This window comes from Panicum virgatum, chromosome 8N (genome assembly GCF_016808335.1).
Source record: "Panicum virgatum strain AP13 chromosome 8N, P.virgatum_v5, whole genome shotgun sequence".
Lineage (NCBI taxonomy): Eukaryota > Viridiplantae > Streptophyta > Magnoliopsida > Poales > Poaceae > Panicum > Panicum virgatum.
The window spans coordinates 27,184,183-27,206,699 of record NC_053152.1 but is presented as its reverse complement, the minus strand read 5'-3'; the positions used below and the strand labels follow the sequence as shown (position 1 = coordinate 27,206,699).

The 22,517-nt window shown below is 43.1% G+C and overlaps 1 pseudogene; it reads right to left on the bottom strand.

The window, feature by feature from the left end:
* Nucleotides 1-2,084: 2,084 nt before the first annotated feature.
* On the bottom strand, nucleotides 2,085-22,025 carry LOC120684921 (annotated as a pseudogene).
* Nucleotides 22,026-22,517: the final 492 nt, after the last annotated feature.

The following is a 22,517-nucleotide window of genomic DNA, read 5'->3' as shown; positions in this document are numbered from 1 at the left end:
ACTCTCACACTTGCGAAATTAAAGACACGTACACGATGAACTTTCGAGTAAACAAAGACCAAAATTCAATCTACGAGTCATCACACATCCCCCCCATGCTTAGATTATGCGGCGTCCTTGTCGCAATGATATAAAAGACGTGTGTGACGCTCGTCGGCGTTCTCAACGGCACCTAGGGCAATTGCATCTAGGGCGCCCTCCTCCTTGCTTTTGTAGATCACCGACCATCCCGAATAACTTCCTTATGTTGCGGACAAGGAAGTTGTAGTCTTTTTCGGCCAAGGTCTCGATGTCGTCCATCCTTCGATCCATTGCCATGATTCGATCATGACACCTATCGATGGTGGCGTGGAGATCCGCGATTTCATTGCGGCACTTGAAACAGCACCCGGAGTAATGCCCGCTGCAGTTGGGGCTGTCGTCCTTGGGCTCGTCGTCGTCCTTCTTCTTCTTGCCGCTATCACCTCCGGAGGGGTCGTCTTCCTCTTTTCTCTCCTCTTCGGCCCACCCCGGCCAACCATCATCGTAGTCACGACTGGTGGTGCCCCATGAACCAGGGCTCATGATGCTCTCCCAATCGTTGTCCCCTGCATAATCCTTCAGCTCCGGGGTGTGCTCGATGTAGTTCTTTCTTTTGACTCTAAGGATGCACAAGGAACGCCTAGGCGCGGGTGGCTTTTTGTCTTGTCGCCTCTCGCCTTCGTCTTCGTCACTGCTGATGACGACGACCACCCTTCGGGCTTGAGCTAGCTTCTCGTTGCACCATTGAAGGCCCTTCCCTCAGATGCTCATCCGTGCTTGGGTATTGAATTTCTTCGGAGGGGCCTTCGCTTCACATAGCTTTGCTTCAACAAGGAGGGGTGTCGCACCAGTTGCCAAGATGGGGCTAGGTGTCTTTGGCATGGGGGTGTCGGGCGTCAAGCCCCTCTCCTCAATCTCCATTGCTGCAATCATGGCTCTTGCGCTCGCTGGACCGGCCATTGTCGAAGTCTCTCACGATGTGGTGGTGTAGATTGAAAAGTATGAGAGAATAGATCTAACCCACGCCTCTATTTAAGTCCCGAAAAGACTTGGACGAGAAGTCCAATATCTCTTCGGTTTTGGCATGTGAAATCTATAAGGCATAGGTTTGAAATTTCCTTATCTCATACAACAACAACAACATAGACTTTTTTCCCAAGCAAGTTGGGGTAGGCTAGAGATGAAACCCGAAAGAAATAAGTTCAAGGTTCAGGCACATTGATAGCTAGTCTCCAAGTGCTCCTATCCAAAGCTATCTCTTTAGAAATATTCCAATCCTTAAGGTCTCTCTTAACTGACTCATCCCACGTCAGTTTAGGTCTACCTCTACCCTTCTTTACATTATCGACCCTCTCAAGAACCCCATTTCGCACCGGCGCCTCAGGAGGCCTTCGTTGGACATGTCCAAACCATCTCAGCCGATGCTGGGTAAGTTTCTCCTCAATTGGTGCCACCCCAACCCTATCCCGAATAACTTCGTTCCGGACTCTATCCCTCCTTGTGTGCCCGCAAAACCACCGCAACATCCGCATCTCTGCTACACTCAGTTGCTGGACATGTCGACTTTTTGTAGGCCAACATTCAGCACCGTATAACATCGCCGGACGAATTTCTGTCCTATAGAATTTGCCTTTTAGCTTTTGTGGCACCCTCTTGTCACAAAGGATGCCAGAAGCTTGCCGCCATTTCAACTAGCCAGCTGAAATTCTATGCCTAACATCTTCATCAATGTCGCCATCCTTTTGTAGCACCGATCGTAAATACCGAAAAGTATCCTTCTGGACCACCACTTGCCCATCTAGACTAACGTCTCCCCCCTCATGCCTAGTCGCGCTGAAATCGCACATCATGTACTCGGTCTTGGTCATACTAAGTCTGAACCCTTTCGACTCTAATGTGCGTCTTCACAGCTCTAACTTCCTATTAACCCCTACCCTACTCTCGTCAACTAGCACCACATCATCAGCAAAGAGCATACACCAAGGGATCTCACCTTGTATATCCCTTGTGACCTCATCCATCACTAAAGCAAATAAATAAGGGCTCAATGCTGACCCCTGGTGTAGGCCTATGTTAATAGAAAAGTCAGTGGTGTTGCCATCACATGTCCGGACAAACGTCGTCGCATCATTGTACATATCCTTAATGAGGGTAATGTACTTAGTTGGGACTTTGTGCTTCTCCAAGGCCCACCACATGACATTTCTCGGTACTTTGTCATATGCCTTCTCAAGGTCAATGAAGACCATGTGCAAGTCCTTCTTCTGCTCCCTATATCTCTCCATCAATTGTCGTATTAAGAAAATCACCTCCATGGTTGACCTTCCAGGCATGAACCCAAATTGGTTTTGGGTCACACTTGTCACTCTTCTTAGGCGATGCTCGATAACCCTCTCCCAAAGCTTCATCGTATGGCTCATCAGTTTAATCCCACGGTAGTTAGTACAACTTTGAACATCGCCCTTGTTTTTGAAGATAGGTACTAATATACTTCTCCTCCATTCTTCCGGCATCTTGTTTGACCGAAAAATGAGATTAAAAAGCTTAGTTAACCATACTATTGCTCTATCTCCTAGGCATCTCCACACCTCAATGGGGATACCATCAGGGCCCATCGCTTTACCTCCCTTCATCCTCTTCAAAGCCTCCCCGATCTCTACCTCCTGAATTCTCCTAACAAAACGTCTGTTGGTATCGTCAAAAGAGTCATCTAACTCAAGGGTAGGGCCCTCACTCTCCCCATTAAACAACTTGTCGAAGTACTCTCTCCATCTATCCATGATCTCCTCATCCTTCACTAACAGTCGATCTGTCCCATCCTTAATGCATTTGATTTGGTTGATGTCCCTTGTCTTCCGCTCGCGGATCCTAGCCATCCTATAAATGTCCTTCTCCCCTTCTTTCGTGCCTAGCCGCTGGTACAGGTCATCATACGCCTTACCCTTTGCTACACTCACAGCTCGCTTTGCAACCCTCTTCGCTAATTTATAGCCCTCGATGTTGGCTGCACTCTTGTCAAGGTGGAGGCGCTTGAAACACTCCTTCTTCTCCTTAATAGCCCTTTGCACCTCGTCGTTCCACCACCAGGTGTCTTTCCCCTCCTGTTTGCCTCCCCTACTCACGCCAAACACCTCTGAGGCCACCTTCCGAACACATGTTGCCATCTTTAGCCACATGTCATTTGCGTCTTCTCCTTCTTCCCAAGGCCCCTCACCTAGCATCCTTTCCTTAAACGCTTGTGCCGCTTCCCCTCTAAGATTCCACCACTTTGTTCTCGCAATCTTGGCATGTTTGTCCCGGTGGACACGTACCCGAAGACGAAAGTCCGCCACCACAAGCTTGTGTTGAGGGACAACACACTCCCCAGGTATCACCTTACAATCTAAGCAATCGCGTCTATCCTCCCTCCTAGCAAGGATAAAGTCGATCTGGCTCGAGTGTTGTCCACTACGAAACGTCACAAGATGGGATTCCCTCTTCTTAAACACGGTATTCACTAGCAACAAGTCGTAGGCTAACGCAAAGTTCAACACATCCTCCCCCTCTTGACTCCTGCTACCATACCCAAAACCCCCGTGCACTCGCTCGAACCCTACATTAGTCGCACCCACATGGCCGTTGAGATCTCCTCCTATGAAGAGTTTCTCGCTGTTAGGCACGGTACTAACCATGCTATCTAGATCTTCCCAGAACTGCGTTTTGGTGCTCTCACTAAGGCCTACCTGAGGGGCATAGGCACTGATCACATTCAAAACCAAATCTCCAACTACCAACCGGATTAGGATAATCCGGTCGCCTTTCCTTCTAACCTCTACGACTCCATCCTTAAGGCTCCTATCAATCAAGATGCCTACACCATTCCTACCCGGAGTTGCTCCCGTGTACCAAAGCTTGAAGCCAGTATCCTCAACCTCCTTCGCCTTCTGGCCCTTCCATTTAGTCTCCTGAATGCATAGAATATTTACAAGCCTCCTAATTGCTGCATCAACTAGCTCTCGCAACTTACCCATTAGGGACCCTACGTTCCAGCTACCTATACGAATCCTAGTTGGCTCGGCTAGCTTCCTTACCCTTTGCACCCGTCGAGGGAAGTGCGAAGACCCTTGCTTATTTTTCACTACACCCGGGCGCAGATGTAGCGCGCCATTCAGGTGACGACCCGACCCTTGCTCACTTATCATCGTACCCAGGTCACGATACGACGCGCCCTTGGGGGGATGGTGACCCGGCCCTTGCCCATTTATCACCACACCCGGGTTCCGATGTAGCGCGTCGCAAAGAGGGTTACGCCCCAACGAGTTTCTTGTGGGTTTCAAATCCATTAGAGTGGCTATTTTTATGTTGGTTTGCCAAAACCTAACACAACCCTCCTCCGCATCAAATTTCCTTATCTCATACCTACCAAAAATCGAGACTGAATTGCACACGAGGAGCCTTAGGCCGGCCGGCCTAGGGGTGTTGGGCCGGCCGGCCCAGGGGGTTTTTCAGCCCCCCTGGACTCCAACTTTTTCCGAGATGCCCTCCAACAAATTATGAGTCTATATTTTACTCGAAGTTCGTTCAGAATAAAAATAAAACTACGAAAATAAAATCTAAAAGAGAGTATGTACAAACTTACCTTGCTTAACGTCGTTAGGCTTGACGTTCCGGTTCCTCCTCCATGGTGTATATGTCAATGTAATGAAGGGGCACGACGTCGGGCTCCAAGAATACCTTTAGTCGCTGTCCGTTCACCACATATTGGTCATCTTTCACATCCATGATTGTCACCGCTCCTGTGGGTGAAACCGAGTGTACGACGTATGGTCCATCCCATTTGCTTTGCAGTTTTCCTTTGCCAAAGAGTTTGAATCTTGAATTGTAGAGTAGGACCTTGTCTCCTTCTTTGAATTCCTTGTTTTGTAATCGCTTGTCATACCACCTCTTCATCCTTTCTTTGTAAATTGATGCACTATTGTACGCTTTCAATCTTAACTCCTCCAATTCGCTTATTTGGATTCTCCTTTTAATTCCAGTGGCTTCCGCATCAAAGTTCATCTCCTTCATCGCCCAATACGCCTTATGTTCTAGCTCAACCGGCAAGTGGCATGTTTTTCCGTAAACAAATTGATAAGGAGTCATACCAATCGGGGTTTTGTGTGCCGTACGATATGCCCATAGTGCATCATCTAGTCTCTTCGACCAATCTTGTGACACCTCTGGTGTCAGTTTAACCAAAACCAGTCAATTAACATAACTTCACACACAAATGAGCTAAGAAAACTTAAATAAGAATCCTATGTCTAGTTCTTGCAAACTTGTGTGTAAATGTATGTGTGCATGTGTTTGAGTGCAATGTGTTTGAAAAACAATAATTGGTACACTTTTAAATTTGACTGGACATGTGTGGTAATAAGGCAATAAAATACACCTTTCATAATGAGCTATAAACTTTCATTGCAAATCAAATTTCAAACTGGATAACCATCACATGAAATGGTTAATGGCACCATTCATGATTCGTGAAGGTCTGCTAGTTCAAACAAAATAATAATTCAAATAAGGAACCATAAATATTCCTTTAGCACATAATGTCAAATATTTATACAAAACAATAATGCATCCTTGTATATGAGTATGTGTGGATATAAAACTTGTAGAACTCTCATGCTCATTTTGTCACAAAAAAATAGTATGAAGACACACTCATATTCTTGTGACACATAGTTTAATTTAAAAAGATTTTTTGCTAATTCAAAATTTAATCATTCAAATAAACAGGAGTTCAATTTCTAGTGTTAAGGAAGTTAAAATAACTTTCAAACCAACGCACTTATGCATAGGAAAATGAATCTACATATTCACCATGTCATGTTAAACAAAAACCTAGTTGAAGCCTAAGAGTAAAAGTGCCAAAATTCACATGAAATGGTAAGTACTTTAAATGGCATTTTTTGAAATAATTAAGTAACTCTCAAACCATTGCTCGAATGAAAAAGTGCATAACACAAAAGTTGTAGATATCGAAAAACTAAGCAAAAGTGGTATTCAACACTTTTTCATTTGAGGCCAAGAAGAGGGAGAAAATTTGAAATTATAGAACTGATTTTGGAACTTCGATTTATTTACAGAACTGCCACCGACAGCTTCTTCAACCTCTCGCTTCCCTGAACCGTGCCTACGGCCGGAGCCGTACGCCGGCGCCGCCACCTGGCCGCCCACGCATCGTGCCTCCACCCAAAACCAGCCCTGCGCCCCTGGTTTGCTTGAATCCGGCCTTCCCTGGCAGCTCCCGACCTCGACACGCGCCCCGCCACGTCCTCTGCTCGCCACGCAGACGCCCTCGCCGGTCACTGCGCGCCCCTGCCCGAGCTGCACCAGGCGGCCCTCCCCCAGCTAGCGTGCGCCCAGCTTCTCCCTCCCTCGCTGCAACTATAAAAGGGCAGCGCCCCACCTCGCGCGCGAGTACCAGCCGGCGACCTCCAGTAACACACCTTGCCGCCCGCCATTGAAGCCGGCGACGCCCCTGCACGCCGAGCTCCTCCCTCCGCCTCCCCTTTCTCCAATCCAAACAGCCCACAACATTCTCCACCTCCCGTTGACCCTCTACAACCAAACCCCAATTGCCCAGGACCATCAGAGAGGCCACATTGGCCGCCACCATTGCCGGATGCCGCCGGAGCTCCGTGGAGCCACCGTTCCGCCCCTCCTCGGCTCCAATAGAGCCCCTGAACGGGTTCCTCTCACTGCCCTGCACCTCACCGGCCAAGCCCCGCTGCCTTTCCCTCGCCGGAGTGGCGCCACCGCCGCCCAGTTCCACCCCCGGCCACCGGCCGCCGTGGAGAGCCCAGCTCCGACCACCTCCGCTCCTCCCACGACCACCCAAGGGTAGCTCTCGAACTCCTCATCCTTTTCCCCCACTTTCCCCTCGCCGCCGGTGACTCTCCTCGCCGGGAAACGCCGCGCCCTTCCTTGCTCTATTCTGTGAGTTCCGCCAGGGACCCCAAATTAAAAGAACCAAAACTTCCAGGGGTCAAACTGCAAAATGTGCTTAAACTTCAAAACTGTGAACTTTGAAAATACATAACAATTCGTAGAAAAATTGTAAAAATGCAAACTCAACTGTTCTGGAATCCTTAGAACAAGAACTACAACTTTTGTTACATTCATATGTTCATATTTTTCTTTTATTTTAATCTGAGAAAAAGAATAAGAAAATCACCCTATGCATGTTCAGAAAGTTCTACTCAACAAATGACCTTGATTTTTGAATATGTCATCACTAATGGAATCTTAAGATCATAGTAAAAAGATTACACCCAACCAAAACAGTTATCATGTTAGAACAATCAAGATTCTCTAATCTGTTGTTGATTTTCTCGAATTAATACTGGCAAATATGCACATGAAATTGCTCTGGAATTTTTGTTTAATGTATGTGCAACTGAAACCCTGTTAATACCTAAATTTCAGATTTATTAGAGTTCATTTTCTGTATACCATGATTTATGCTTGTTTAATCAACTTAATTCGTCATATATAGTTCTTATGCTCAGAAAAATCTATATTTATTTCTGAAGTCTCTTTTCAGCTCTGTGTTCCTGTCTAAAAATTTTGAGCTGCAGTTACTGAGTTTTACTTTGGTGAATAATCATGCTTAGCATCTTGGGGCTAGATTTACTATTTTTGTTCTGAGTAATCTACACCATAACTGATCTTTATTTTTGGACATGATCTTGTTTAGAGTATGTTCTATCTGTAATAAAAATTTCATATGCAGTACTAGTTAAATGCACCTTGAGAAATTTATGCTAATTCATGTTAAATTAAATGCATAACTAATTTATCTGGTGGTTATAAAGCTCGATAATTTTTCTGGAGTATGTTTAGCTCATGATTAGGCTCTGGTAAAAATTTGAGAATCATATCCCTAGTACAACTCTCTGGAGAATTAATCTTAGTTAATGGCTTGTTGTTTTTGTTCTTTTTATTACCCCAGCTGTATAAGTGAATAAAATCTGGAAAAATTACAGTACTGAGTATATGCTTGGTAGATGCTCCCATAAAATGTTTAGCACCAGAAACCATATCAAACGTACTGTGAAAAAAGGTGAAGCAACTAGAGTAACCTACTTACAAGTTTTGTTATGGTTAATTGCTTTTTAGTTAGATGCTGAAATTTATACCATAAATGCTTAAGTTTGGATCTGTGTTACTTTAGTTTTTCATCACTAGTTCATGAGTAGAGTTGTTATTATGAAATAATGAAAGCATGTTATGTTTTAATTTTGGAAAGGAAAAACAAACCCACACTCCTTCATGAAGAAACATAATTATGGTTACTACTCTATAAATGACTGCCCATGAAATAAAATGTTGAAATCATCACTAAAGTAACTTTTGTTGGACTACAACTTTATCGTGAAGGAAAGAAATTGTTATCCATGAATAACTCATAATCTTGCATTGCATATAGAAACGGTTAATCTCGCGGACAGGGACTACGAATTGGTGCCCGCGGACTCTCGTGTGGATCAGGAGGTCAATTTGAACTGTACTAACTTGTCTCAAGACCTGGGGCAAGCCCCAGAGGCTTTTCTGCCTGACAGTGCCCAAGAAGGCAAGCCCCGGAGCATAATCCCACTATTTTCCGAATTATCATTCAGCTATCTATTTATTAATGTATTGTAATATTTTGTTTTCTGCATTTAAGTTTTCTAGGCGTTGATCGAAAACCGTAGATGCATGATCCCTAGGAACCTATGTTTGATACCGGATCTTTTTATCGACTAGTTGCCATGCTAAATAGGTACGGTAGAAGTCGAGTGGTTTCCTGCCTCTCGTGAGCAAATAGGAATTGTACTGACTTTAATTCCTGTTGAAATGTAAGGACAACGGGCGGGGTTGTGTAGTTGTGATACCCCGCTGGTGTAGTAAAAAATGGCTAAGGTCGCGGTGTGTGGCTCATTTCATTAAGCGTTTGAAAGTACTAGCCACATACCGAGAAATATGGTAATCGGTAAGCTTAAGTACCTGATTGGACCGGCGAGTGGAACGATCTCGCACCCTCCTGGTAGAAGTAGGGTTTATTTTTATGTCGCGACGTACGGGTGCATAGACGTCGGGCTCTGTAGTCGGGGAGGGTGTGCCGGATCCACGGACTGGAAAGAAAGGGTAAAAGTAGCGCGGGCGGGAGCGAAGTTGATCCCCATGCGTGTGGTCTAGGTTCCCCTGGCCAGGTTGAAATCCGATTCAGAATCGTCCGCCTCTCACGGCATGAGACTGCTTAATGATTTCGGTCACATAGAGTAACAAGTGGAACATGATGATGATAATACTGCTGGTTGATTAAATGATTGCTCTACCATGTTTGTGTAGAGTTAGATGCAAACTTAGAATGGTTAATCCAACTGGAAGATGGCTAAATAAAATCTGAAAATAAGGATCAACATTTAGTAGCGTTTTTGGCAAAACAAACCCCACCAACCAAAAAGCCTTGCATGTCTAGTTATCGGACTATGTAATATCCGAAGACGGGTCAGTCTTGCTGAGTATTAGTATACTCAGCCTTGCTTGTGGCACTATTTTTCAGGTACTAACTTCGAAGATCTGTTTGCGAGTCTTACTTGGCCGTGTACCTTGCCTCCGGGTTGGTCTGTTGAGTGGGATGGTCCTTCAGCTGGTGCTGATCACCCTCCCGCTGAGTGACGCTTTCGTATGGGCTTATCGATGCGTCACGTATTTCGCTAGTTATCTTTTAATGCTTCCGCTGAAAAATCAGACTCGAATAAATTGAGTAGATGGAACTCTGTAGTATTTTACTATTCTGAACATGGTTTGTAATAAATTTCTTTCCGCTGCAATCACTCTGAGATGTATGAATTGTTCTGTGTTGTAATCTCTGGGCTCACCTTCGCGTGAGTGTTGTCTGCTGATCCTGGAATAGCGTCGCTTTTATCGAGGCTTCACTCGAGGAACTACCGGTGAGTGCCAATTTGGGTCAGAGTTGCTTAGCAACAAATATCAGTGCACCCGGGCCCAGTATTTTTGGTTGGTTCCGCCACAAATCTTTTCCTCCTTTTACCACGGTCTTCTTTAAAATGTCCTTCAATTGCTTGTTCGAAGTTTCCGCTTGTCCGTTTGTTTGTGGGTGATAAGCCGTGGACACTCTATGTTCAATTCCCAATTTCTTCAAGCATTTACCAAAGTCTTTGCCCGTGAAGTGTGTTCCTCCGTCGCTTATCAATATTCTCGGGATGCCATATCGAGGGAAGATTACCGATTTAATCATGTTTATGGACTCCTCCGTTGATGCCTTCCGACATGACATAGCATCAACCCACTTTGAAACATAGTCCACCATCACCAAAGTGTGCTCAAATCCATGTGAGTTCACAAATGGTCCCATGAAATCGATTCCCCAGACATCAAATAGATCTATTTGCATGTTGTAGTTCAATGGCATGGCATTCCTTTGCGAGATATTCCCCGTCCATTGGCATTCCGGACAAGTCGAAACAAATCTTTTCGCATCTTCATGCATCTCGGGCCAATAGAATCCACTAGCCCATACCTTAGCTTGAGTTCTAAAGTGTCCATAATGTCCCCCATATCCAGACGAGTGACACTTCCTTAGAACTTCTTCACGTTCCTCCCTTGGTATGCATCTTCTTAGGACTCCATCTTCTCCATATCTATATAAGTATGGTGGATCCCAATAGTACTTTCTTCTTTCCGCGATCACTCTTTTTCTTGCATTCTTGTCCAAGTGATCCAAGGGCATCCCTTTTATTGCCCTTATTATTTCGTTCATCCAACTATCTTTGTCGAGAATTCTATATAGGTGATCATCTCTCATTTGATCCTCGATCGGTTCTTTTCCATCATCTCCATGGTTCATCCTTGATAGGTGGTCGGCCACAACATTTTTTGCCCCTTTCTTGTCCCTTATCTCCACATCGAATTCTTGTAGCAATAGGATCCATCGAATCAAGCATGGTTTAGCATCTTTCTTGGACAAGAGATACTTGATTGCCGCATGGTCGGTATAAACTATCACCTTTGAATTTACTATGTACGATCTGAATTTTTGGAAGGCGAATACCACGGCAAGCAATTCTTTCTCCGTTGTTGCATAATTAAATTGGGCTTCATTGAGAGTCTTGCTTGCGTAGTAGATAGCATTTACCTTCCCCTCTTTCCTTTGTCCAAGAACGGCTCCTACGGCGTAGTCGCTTGCATCACACATGATTTCAAAAGGTAGATTCCAATCCGGAGGTTGCATGATAGGAGCACTTATGAGGGATTGCTTGAGTGTTCGAAATGCGTGAAGATTCACTATCAAAATTGTACTCCACATCTTTTTGGAGAAGTTGTGTCAATGGCTTGGTGATTTTTTAAAAATTCTTTATGAACCTCCTATAGAATCCGGCATGACCGAAGAAGCTCCTCAAAGATTTGACGTCCGTAGGTGGTGGCAATTTCTCCACGGTTTCTATTTTTTGCTCTATCCCTCTCTCGGAGATAACATGACCGAGGACAATTCCTTCTTTCACCATGAAATGACACTTCTCCCAATTAAGCACAAGATCAACCTCTCCACATCTTTTAAGAACTTTCTCCAAATTTGCCAAGCAATTTTCAAAGCTAGTACCATGCACCGAGAAATCATCCATGAATACCTCCATAATCTCTTCTATGAAATCTGAAAATATAGCCATCATGCACCTTTGAAAAGAAGCGGGCGCATTGCACAATCCAAAAGGCATCCTCCGATATGCAAAAGTTCCATACGGGCAAGTAAATGTGGTCTTATGTTGATCATTCGGATGAATAGGTATTTGGAAGAATCCCGAGTACCCATCAAGGTAACAAAAGTGTGAATGCTTTACCAACCTTTCTAGCATCTCGTCAATGAATGGTAGTGGAAAATGATCCTTCCTCGTTGCCTTATTCAATTTTCTATAATCGATGCACATCCTCCATCCCGTGATGGTTCTTTGCGGTATCAATTGCTCTTTCTCATTTTTCACAACCGTGAGTCCTCCTTTCTTCGAAACGCAATGAACGGGGCTTACCCATTCACTATGAGGCACGGGGTATATTATTCCGGCATTTAACAATTTGATAACCTCCTTCTTCATGACATCATGCATAGCATGGCTCAACCTTCTTTGATGCTCTACGACCAGCTTGTATTGCTCCTCGAGTTGTATACGATGTGTGCAAAAAGCGGGGCTAATACCTTTCAAGTCATTAATCGAGTAGCCGATCACCTTTTTGTGCTTCTTCAATAAATTCAGCAACTTCTCCGTCTCTTCCGGGCTCAATTCGTCGCTAATAATCACCGGAAAAGTCTTGCCATCTCCCAAAAAATCATATTTCAATCCCTTGGGGAGTGGCTTCATCTCAATATCGGACGCACCATCCTCTTCTTGATCTAACTCTCCAATGTCTTCAATTTTTTCTTCCTCCAAATTCCCGTGTTGCGGCTTCAACTCTTCCATTGTTTCCACTAGTTCTCCATCTTGATCGTCTTGAGCGTCCCCATTCTCCAAAGCGCGTTGGAGAGGATCCCTGAAAGATTCAATGGAACGAATGCTCTCTACCACTTCGTTATCAAGAGGTAGAGGTGAAGCGAAAGATGGTTTTGAATGAAATTCGAATGTGCGCTTCTCTCCATCTAGATCAAAAGTGACAATCCCTTTTCCAACATCTAGAACAACATTTACTAATTTGAGAAAGGGTTTTCCAAGGATTATGCCTTCATGCTCATCATCACTAGCATTAATCACAAAAAAATCGGTAGGAATTTTTTTACCCGCTATAGCAACATTTAGATTTCTAAGCACTCCTAGCAGTTTGATTAATCTACCACCTCCCATGATCAATTTAATGATTGTGGCATCTAGGTTTGATGTTTCGTTAAAAAGCTCAACATAAACCTTGGAACTCATCACACTAACATGGGCGCCAACATCACATAAAACATTGCAACATTTTGTTCCGTCTATCATGCAATCAACACGAGGTGTGGGTGATGGATTACCTTCGCCTTGATTGCTTCCAATCGCATATACTTGGGCTATGTGCACATAGGGTGATGATTCTGATTTCACTCACACGATCTTTTTGACCTCCAGCACTTCGTCCAAGTCAATCTCTTCCTCTTTTTCTTCAAAAAGTTTCCGAATAATATAACCGGTTGATTCCTTGCCAAATGTATATCCTGTGTGATTATCCGGTGGGAAATCTTCTGCTATCACCTTCACCATTCCTCGTTGATTTGGAAGTGGTCTTGCTTTGTCGAACAATCTTCCGAAGTCAATTGGTATCCAATCCATTTGCTCGAATTCCCTTAGCGATTTGGCGGTGCCCATGGTTCTTCCTTTCTTTTCCGGATCGTCTTTCGTTGCACTCCGGATCGATGCTTCTTCATCGTGGTTTGTCTCTATGACTTTCCCATGCTTCGGTTGTTCTTCCCTCACTTCCGATGCCTGTTTTCTGAAAATTCCAGCAAGCACCCGCACTTGAGATTCTTCCTCGGAGCTTGCCGAACATCGTTTTTCCCAATCTCTTCGCATGGCCGCCCCCTTGCTGATTTTTTGTAGGAGTTGGGCGGCTTCCATGAGTGTTTTCTCCATGAGATCTCCTTCTGCACACATTTGAACAAACTGCATGCACTCGGGGGTTAGGGAAAAGTAAAAGGTATGCAAGAGTACTTCACCGGAAAATCCGAGCTTCGGTCCTTGTTCAATCAATCCATTGAATCTATCCCATGCTTGATCTATCCCTTCTTCTTCTCCTTGCGCGAAGTTGATCACTTGCTTCCGAATATGTTGAACCTTGCTTAACGGAAAGAACCGCTTGCAAAATTTCTTCAACAAGTCATCCCAATTTCCTTTTACCTCAAAGGATGCAAGTGCAAACCATCTTCTCGCTTCTTCCGCAAGTGAGTATGGGAAAAGATTCCATCTAAACCAAGCTAGCGGAACTCCGTCTTGTTGTACCGTGTTGCATAGCATTGTGAACCACTTGATATGTCTATATGGGTTGTCCGTCTCATCTCCTCTAAAGGGGTTTGCCACCGCCATCTTGATGATTTGAGGCTTGATCTCGTACTCGGTGGCTCACAACACCGAATCTGATTTTTGCATGTTGAAGTCCTCCGATCGCGGGCTTGCATAATCCCTTAGTGATTTTTCTCCTTCCTCCACGTGTTGAATGAGATGGGCCATCTAGACAATCAAAACAAAAACAAAAACAAAAATTTTCTAGAGAAAAAGGTTAGGTGTTAGTAACCAACAAAATTAATACAAAGTTAAACGTAGCAAAATCGCTTGTTCCCCGGCAACGGCGCCAGAAAAGCTTGTTGACGCTTCTTAAAGCGCCAATTTACGTACCGCAAGCGCACGGATCATGTAGCTTTTCCCTTAGAGTATTCCCCCAAGGTTTATCAATCTACGGAACAAGTGTATTACTATGCTTAACTAAGCACTAATGATGTTGGTAAAAGATCTATATTGAGTGTATGAGTGTGAAATAGATCTAATCTAACCAATCTAATCTAATCTAGACTAGTGAGCAATGATAGATGCGTGCACAAGATATGAAGAGCATTTGTCCATAGGGTCTAGGATCACTAGAGATGTAATCGCCAAGCAACGAAGAACGGATCTAATCTACCAAAGGTGTGTTCCAAGATCAAAACCTTTCCCTCCCGCATACTGTCACTACACGAGGATAATCGGTAACGAATCAACAAGAACACGATAGTTGATGTAATCTAGGTAAACCATGCAAGAGCAAAGCAAACCCAAAACCAAGTCGCGAACTATTAAGCATCAAAGCATCACCAACAAGAATCATGGTAGATCAATCTCATAAAGGATTCGGCAATTACAACTCAAGATCTCCTTACAACCCCATGAACAAACGAGGAGTTTACCCCATGAAGCTATGCGAAGCATAGTTGATCATGGTGACGAAATCTCCGGCAAGAGATGGATCCCTTGCTGTCCTCCAACTTGCAGTGGCGCCGAGGGACGATGAGGCCTCCGGTGTCGCCTTTCTCTTGTGTCTGACTCGAATGTATCTCTGGATGCTCCTCTCTAGATCCTGTAGATTGCTCCCTAGATGCCCTCTCTTTGATGGCGGCTTCGGGGTATTTATAGCCAGATATGGTCGGTGGTTTTGGTAAAACATAGGTTAGGGTTAACGCATACTTCATGCTGAAGAAAACTGAGACCGATTGGGCTCCGAAATGGGCTAGGCCGGCCGGCCCAAGGGCTCCAGGCCGGCCGGCCTGGGCCCTTTCTGGCCCCTTTCGGTCCCATCTTTCGCGTGTGGCCTCTTCTTCTTATTCCTCATCTTAGCCCAGTTGTAACCATGCATCAAAACATCTCCGAAAATGTCCAATTTCGTGTCAAAATGCAACATGCTCCAAAATCCAGGACAAAATCAAAAACAGTCAAGTTCGGGCGCCAAGTGGCGGGTTAGTACATGAATCATCCCGAAGAATTTACCAAAATAACTCCTAATCATATAGTAAAATGGGTACTTAAGGAGCGCCAACACTAGTACGTTCAAACACTTAACCACCACTACCACACACTACGGCCTTATCCATTTTCACTAAACAGATGGGGTATCACAAGTACCACAACTCCGCCCGTGAGCCTTATAATTGCAGTAGGTAGTAGACATTCAACTCCTATAATTCTCGCGAGTGGCAGGAAATCACTCGACTTCTACCGAACAATTAGCCTAGCTAACTAGCGACCTACACAAACTAGTGTTTAAGCATAGGTACCTGCAGCTAAGGTTCCAACCAACTCCTTTAAACTGAAATGCGCAAGTAAATAAAAATAATAATAAATTGTATAAATTTAAAATAGATAGGACATGCTCCGGGGCTTGCCTGGGATTAACACTAGGTCAGTGTTAGTTAGAGAACAATTGCTCGGCGAACATCTTCCTTTGGTCGTGCACATCGGGATCCATCCGTCCATCTTCTAGACGTGTCCACCATTTACCGTCTTCTGACTCGGTTCTAACGTCACATCCTTCATGTGGTACATGTATCGTACCTAAATGAAATGCAACAATGCATATGTATGAATGCAAAGTTCTGAGTTGCTCAACAATGTAGATGTTATTATTTTTCTTTCATGATAAAGTTGTAGTCTAACATAAAGTGAGTTGGATGTGAAACTTCTTAATTAACATTTCCTGGGCAGTCATTTATAGAGTAGTAACTTTATCTATACTAACTCATAGAAGAGCTTGGTGTGCTATTTTTCTTTTATAGAAGTGCACAGAAACATTTCTACCCAAAAATAATTCCCCAAGCTAGGGAATGTAAGTGCTGGTAATGATATTTTAACTAAAGATTGGATCCATAAGACGAGCTTGTGGTAAATTTTTCAGGACTAAAAGAGCTACACCGTAAGCATGAAAAATAAGATTCTTTTCTAAAGCATGTGTAAAGATAAATTTATACAGAGTAAACTAGTAAGTTTTAGAAGCTCAAAGTTTGCAGGCATGCTTAGACATTCAATTAAGGGCTACAATAAAAATATCTGATTTTTCCCTGCATAAAAACTATTTTTCCCTAATTAATGTAGTTCTCCTTAACAAAAATCATTTGGTCTAGTTAGGCATAACTAAAAATTCTTAAACTTTTTATTCAGCAACTAGGATCCAAAGTAAAAGTACTGTAAAAGTTTCAACTCATGAAACATAGTAGAACAACTTGAGAAATAAAACCATTTAACCTAGGCATAAATCAAGATTTAATTAAAACTATAGCTAAACATGAGAAATTTCCATGAACTTTTTATAGTAACATGTCATATCATGGTTCCAGATTGTAGAGATTTTGATAAGGATTCCAAAAGTATTTTATGCACTATTAAACATAAATCTATTTTTGTAGCAAAAATTTCTAACTAAAACATGTCATATCATGGTTTCAGATTGTAGAGATTTTGATAAGGATTCCAAAAGTATTTATTTGCTATTTTAGGATTTTTCTACAATTTTTAATTAAATTTCCAAGTTCACTGCAAAAAATTTAAAAACAAAACTAATATTGCAGATAGGTCCCTGGTATTTGCACTGGGAGCCCTGGAAAAATTAAAACTTCACAAAAAGGCCCTTGGCCGGTCTTCAAAATAGAGGAGCGTGCAGTGAGGGCGGCGCCGGCCATTTCCGGCGGCTCCGGTCGCCGGCGGCGAGGGGCCTGGGTTGGAGGAACTAGAGGAGTTCGGGATCTACCTCGGGGTGGCGGCGTTCCGGTGGCGGGCTTGGCCTGGGAGCTTCACCGGCGCGAGGGGGAGCCCGTGGGCGGGTTGTCTTGATCGGGGAGAGGGCGGAGGTGGGGCTCGACGGAGGCCTAGGGCGGCGGTCAGCCATGGCGATGGCAGAAGGTGTTCCGATGGCTCCAGTGAGGAGGAGGCGGCGGGGATGAGCCGGGGAGCACCGGTAGGACAAGGGAAAGCTTTCTAGGGTACTAGCTCTGGTGGAGGAGGGCCGGGGAAGGGAGCTCCGCGGTGGCGCTAATGGCCGGCGATGGGGGCTCTGGACGTGAGGGGCGCAGGGGTTTGGGGCTCTGGGGAGTGAGGGAGCGAGGGGAGGAGAAATCGAAGTCAGCTTCGTAGACGACTTTAGCGGCGGAGAGCGGTGACAGAGTTCAACGGCGCGGCACGACGGCCTCGACGTCGAGACGGCGACGGCGTGTCGCGCGGAGGGGCGCCGGGGGCGCGTGGCGAGCGCGGAAGGCGCCAGGGATGCCAGTGTGGGGGCAAAACCGGGGGCGGGGAAGGCGGTTTTGGCCAGAGCTCGGCACGTGGCCGGCCAGTGGCGGCGCCGGCGTACGGCGTCGGCACGGCATGAGAGGAAAAAGAGGAGGGAGATATGTAGTAATGGCAGACTCGTAATTAACTCGAAGTTCCAAAGTTCAGTTTGTAAATTCAATTTTTCTCCTTGCTCCCGAGGTCAAATGAAAAACTTTTGAATACGAAAGTTGTTCAAAACTTCAAATGCTACAACTTTTGTTTCAGGCACAAATTCATTTGAGGCTTCGTTTGAAAGATAAAATTTAAAACTTGAGTGCATTCGAAAATATCCTATACATTTCGAAATTTAAACTTTTCTTCACTTTTTGCATAGAAACTTGAAAATATTTGAACATAAAAATTGTTTTATTTTCAAAACCCTACAACTTTGGTTTTGGACAAAAGTTAATTTGAATAACGGTTTAAAATTTATTTTTAAAACCTGTTCATTACAATTGAAAGATAATTTAAACATTTAAAAACTGTGATTTGAAGAACTCGTCATTTCATGTGCCAAATCTCATTTTCTCACTTTGACTTCATCTAGACTTTGGTTTATCATGACGTTGGTGATATTCCAATGCAATTTCATATGCAAACTTGCATCATTTTAGAAATTATTTAAGTTTTCTCTCCTGTTTTTAAATGCACACAGACACACATACACACATAAATTTATTCGATTCCATTTTTCTTGGCTGATTATGCATGATGACAGATTTAATTTCTCTTGCTTAACATTTTAAAACCTGGGATGTCACACACCCTTAGTAATATCACCCATGATTTGTTCCATGGGGTGATCCTTAGCACGAACATGATGGATTCTTTGAGGAGCAATGGGTTCTTGAGTTGATGTAGAAGGTGAAGTAGTTGAGCCTACTTGATATTGTACTTGAGAATCATCATTGGTTGAATCTTGTACAATTGGTTGGGCTTGATCATCTGAGATAGAGGTTGAAGGATTTACTCTAATAGAAATAGAAGGACCACCTTCATCCTCATCTTCTTCTCTTGGTCTAATATCACCAATTGACATATTCTTGATTGCATTTCTCAAGCCATCACTTCTCACATCGTCAAGATTTTCTTGTTCATCATGAGACCCATTTGTTTCATCTAACTCCACATCATATGCTTCTTCAACAATACCATGAGTTTTGTTGTAGACCCGATAAGCCTTGCTACAAGATGAATACCCAAGAAGAAAACCTTCATCACATTTTCTTTGAAACTTTGATAATCTAGTTCCCTTCTTCAGAATATAGCATTTGTAACCAAACACTCGAAAATATTAGATATTTGGCTTTCTTCCAATAAGCAATTCATATGGGGTCTTGTTGTGCAATCTATGACAATATAACATATTAGAAGCATGACAAGCCGTGTTGATTGCCTTGGCCCAAAAACTATGCGAAACATTATACTCGGAGAGCATTGATCTTGACATATCAAACAAGGTCCTATTTTTCCTTTCAACAAGACCATTTTGTTCTGGAGTGTATTTAGTTGAGAACTCATGCTTGATTCCCTTGTCATCACACAATTCTTCAACTCTTGTGTTTCTAAACTCACTTCTATTGTCACTTCTCACATTCTTCACTTTGAGGTCAAACTAATTCTCAGCCCTTGTTATGAATTTCTTGAATATATCATATGTATCAGCCTTGTCATGAAGAAAGAAAACCCATGTATATCTTGAATAATCATCCACTACCACAAGACAATAATAATTTCCTCAAATGCTTCTATATGTGGTAGGACCAAACAAATCCATATACAATAATTCCAAAGGTCTTTCAGTTGACATGACACTCTTGGAGGGATTAGAAGTTGCAACTTGCTTACCGGCTTGACATGCACTACACAACTTATTATTTTCAAATTACACATCATTCAAGCCAACAACTAAATCATGTTTCAAGAGCCAGTTGAGTTGTTTCATACCAACATGACCAAGTCTTCTATGCCACAACCAACCCAAGGATGATTTAGAGAATAAACAAGTAGACAAATTTGCCTCTCTAGTAGTGAAATCTACAAGATATACATCCTCATGTCTAAATCCCTTAAAGATATGATCATTTCCATCCATACTAGTCACTACAATAACATCTTTAGTGAAGCTACACTTATAACCAAAATCACAAAGTTGAGTGACCGAAAAGAGATTGAATTGAAGAGAATCAACTAGCAAAACATTTGAGAGAGAATGATCATTTGAGATAGCAATTGTACCAACTCCTTCAACTTTGCCTCGGCTATTGTCACCAAAGATGATATCACTATTGCCAACAACATTCTCATCAAGAGAGGAAAACATTTTGAATCTCCGGTCATATGTTGAGTGCATCCACTATCAAGCACCCAATGTCTTCCTCCGGCCTTATAATTTACCTACAAAAGAGAAGTAACTCTTTTAGGTACCCAAATTTTCGTGGGTCCTTGGATGTTAGTGACCAAGGTTTTAGGTACCCAAATGGCATTCCTTTTAGCACCAAAGATAGGTAACCCAACATATTTAGCACAAACACTAACCTTAGAAGGCCTTATTGTGTGAATATAGCTTTCCTGTTTGTGCAATTCTTCTCATTATGACCTATATTCTTGCACTTCTCACAATAAGGCCGTCCATCTTTCTTCACAAATGTGGTCTTGGTAGCATAGAAGGCTTTCTTGCCTTTCTTTGGAATGTACCCAAGATCTTACCGATTCAAGGTGAACTTTTGGCTTGACCAACCATGATTGAATTTGGCTCTACTATCATAGCACTTGCTCAAGTCATTAGTCAAACAAATTACTTCCTTCTTCAATTTTTTATTCTCCAAAACAAATGATTCATCACAAGAAGGTGCTACATGAAGGGTTAGTGGAGCTAGATACACAAAATAATTTGCAAGTTTCACTACTAACCCCCACACTCAACTTAGCCTTGTTCTCGTGAACAAGCAAGGTGTTCTGAGCTTCCTCAAGCTTCTGATAAGTTTCTTTAAGATTCTCATGAGAGGTCTTTAGCTCCTCATAGGAAGCTTGGAGTGAATCAAATTTCAACTCCAAGTCCTTTAACTTTGCCTTTTTCTTGATCACGAGTCCACCGGCATCGTTGAGTATGTCAACAAGATTATCCTATGAAAATTCTTCAAGTTCATCATCTCTCAATACTTTTGCACCACCTTTTGCCATTAGACAATGTGGTGTGGAGAAGAGAGATGGAGCCTCTCTGATGGCGATCCCGGCAACTCCCTTAGAAGGCTTGTCATCATCATCATCATCATCTTCATCGAAGCTTGCATCGGAATCCCACTCAACAAAGTGGGCTTGACCATTTCTCTTCTTCTTGATGAACTTCTTCTTCTTTCCCTCATCATGTTTCTTGTCTTTTTTGTTCTTGTCATTCTTCTTGTTTGGGCAATTTATGATGATGTGGCCCAATTCACCACACTCAAAGCATGTGTTGTCCACAAACGGATTTTTCTTTGATGATTCTCTCTCTTGCCAAAGCTTTTCTTGTTCATGAATCTATTGAACCTCTTAACAAAGAGAGCCATCTCTTCATCCGATTATTCTTCTTTGCAATCATCCTCTTCTTCATTCTTGTTACTTTGTACCTGAAAGACACACTCTTCTTCTTTTCATCAATTGTCCCACCATGAACTTCATCTTGTGGTTTCTTGAACATATCATGAGTGAGCACTTCTCCCAATAATTGTGTGGGTATAGTGGTCTTCACATCCGACCGCACTAGCAAGGTCACAATTGTGTCATATCTCTCGGGAAGGCTTCTAAGAAACTTGTGAGAGAAATCCACATCTGGAACCTCAAAACCAAGGCCTTGAGCTCATTCACAATGCCATTTAGCCGGTTTAATATCTCGGCCACACTCTCATCCTTCTTCATGGCAAGCTCACTAAACTTTCCTTTGAGCACATATAATTTTGCCTCTTTCACACTTGATGTGCCCTCATGAATTTCCATGAGCTTCTTCCATATCTCATTTGCATTGGTGAGATTTTTGACTCGATTGATCTCACTCACACCAAGAGCACTAAAGAGCACATTCACGGCTTGATAATTGTGTAGCTCATTTTCTTCATCTTGAGCGGTCAAGTTCTTTTCATCTAGGATGACATAACCATCATTCACAATTCTCCAAATTTTCCTACTCATAGCCTTGAGATGAACCGACATCCTAGTTTTCCAATAATCCTAATTATTTCAATCAAAGAATGGTGGCTTCCGAACATGAATGCCATTTTCACTAGTCATTGTTCTACTCCGGGATGATTAAATTCTTGATTAAGGAGTACTTAGCTCTGATGCCACTTGTAGGATCAAGAACACTGACTGGAGGGGGGGATGAATAGGCGGTTTAAAACTAAAAACACAAACACTAGAGAAATTTAATTAGTAACACAAGAGAGCCCTATGTCATGCTACAACTATCTCTAGTTTGGATTTGCAACCTAGGATGGCAAGATACAATTCAAGCTCTAGTGAAGTAAATTGCTCAAAGTAAATGCAATAATTAAAGAGAGCAAAGGAAATCACCAAGCTTGACACAAGAATTTTTTCCCGTGTTGTCGATGACTTGACGGTCACCCCTAATCCACGTTGAGGTGGATTCAAAGACTCAACCGCTCCTCTATCAAGAGACCTTTTGATCTTGAGCCGGCTTGAATC